Below are 1907 nucleotides of genomic sequence, written 5' to 3'. Positions count from 1 at the left end.
CACATAACTCAAGGCTCTTCGTCTGATTCTTCTCAGATCTCTTCTCAGCATAGTACTCCCCGCAACTCTCAGGGCACATCTCAGCGAAGTCGTTCTTCTCACCGAAGCCTTTCTAGTCAGCGAGACTCCTTGCAACACCCCTTGCACCAAGATACCAGTCGGGTTCCCTGTAACTCTTATTCTCAACGAGAACATACCGAGGGCTCTCATCACCAGGCTACTCACCCTCAGGAGCATTCTATTCACAAGATCCAGCCTAAGGTGGCTCACCTTTTTCCCATGAGCAAGACAATCTCGCCAGCTGCGCAATTGAAGAAGAGATGACAAAAAGAGTTCCATTCATCAGATTCTAAGGCCACCTTTGCTAGTGAGATCATATGGAAACTGATTGAGAAGCCTCACCCTGCTGATTACGAGGTGGTTTGGTTCAAAGGGGCTACCTCTGACATGACTAAAGAGAAGGTACTACTACAAAATTGACATGGGACGATGGTTTTAAACCGTCGTATGGACTCTCATACGTCAGTTCTAATACCGTCATCCCATGCAATGTCATGCCATGTAAATCATGAAACGACTGTTGAAATAAAAGTGTCATCTCCTGTCGTACATGAGACGATGGTTCCTATACAAACGTTATATCTTGTGGAACATGAGACGACAATTTTTGTGCAAGCGTCATCCACTGCAATAAATGAGACGACAGTTCCTACTCAAGTGTCTTCCTCTGCAGTACATGAGATGACAATTTATGTGCAAGCATCGTCCCATGCAATACATAAATGACAGTTTTGTGGAGACCGACGTCCCATGTAGAATATGAGAATTTTTTCATTTCTTTATTTTCAACCACTATATTCATTTATAATTTCTGTAACTACAACATAGTTCAGACAAAATCAATAGGCAGATTAAATCAATAGGACTCGGTATGTTCCAAATTTAAAAATTACAAAATCAAAATATACACTTAGAATAACTATGTAAGTGCTAACTAAATACTACAATTAGTATATTTTTTAATTCAGATTAAAAAAATTACTCTAGCTATGACTCATCCGCTCAAGAAGCTTGGCTGCCCATTCATTTCGAGTTTCATTAATTTCACCTAGTGTATATGTATTATTCCCACCACACTACAAAACACAAAATAAAAAACTAAGTCAGAAATTAAATCTAATAGAATTGTAGTTCAATAATAATAAATACACTTACATTACTAGTTAGCCATCACATGTGTATCTCATTCAAGCAATAGTCTTTCATCATCCTTATGATATAAAAGCCGCACTCTACTGACGATGTTTGACGAGGGCAATTGACTATTTTCCACTTGAAATTTTTTCATTCCTTTCGGTCTTTCGCTTAATGTGTGATGAGACACTATATATACATCAATATGAAGAGCATATTAATTTTTTATTTCCATATCAAACCATATTATATTCTAAAATGAGTTTCAAATTTATTACCTGTTCATAAGGTTCTTCAAATCATTTGGAGGAGATTCTTTAAGATAAATTAATTTATAGACAGACAATTATTACTAAAAACAAAACTTACTCTGAGAACTTCAAATAAAATCAGATACTAACTAAAGATAACAGTAATTTCTAGGATAATATTATATCCATATTCATCTACATCAAGCACTTAAGCCTAAATAGTATTGAAATAACTTTAACAGCATACTTGAGACCGAGAATAGAACTCAGCTCCGAACAATTTCAAAAAGAATGAAAAGAGCACACATAATTGTTCTACTGAAAACGTTGATTTAAAAATAAAGGTTAAGAGAGTAAAGGGAGACCTCGTCATTTGTATCTTAAGTTTCAGGTACACTGCTTTCACCGGTCTGGTGATAATGTGCTCTGTCCTCTAGCTCCCCTGCCTCATCACAATCTAGT

At 36.4% G+C, this 1907-nt stretch overlaps 1 long non-coding RNA gene across 1 annotated transcript; it reads right to left on the bottom strand.

The window, feature by feature from the left end:
- Positions 1-843: 843 nt before the first annotated feature.
- Positions 844-1907, bottom strand: LOC133803793 (uncharacterized). Its single transcript, XR_009878153.1, has 3 exons — positions 1811-1907; positions 1216-1383; positions 844-1136 (listed from the first exon to the last, which is right to left on the bottom strand). It is a non-coding gene; the product is annotated as an uncharacterized LOC133803793 (long non-coding RNA).

Source organism: Humulus lupulus, chromosome X (genome assembly GCF_963169125.1).
Source record: "Humulus lupulus chromosome X, drHumLupu1.1, whole genome shotgun sequence".
Taxonomy (NCBI): Eukaryota; Viridiplantae; Streptophyta; class Magnoliopsida; order Rosales; family Cannabaceae; genus Humulus; species Humulus lupulus.
The sequence above is the reverse complement of the archived record's forward strand: the minus strand, read 5'-3'. Positions and strand labels throughout refer to the sequence as shown.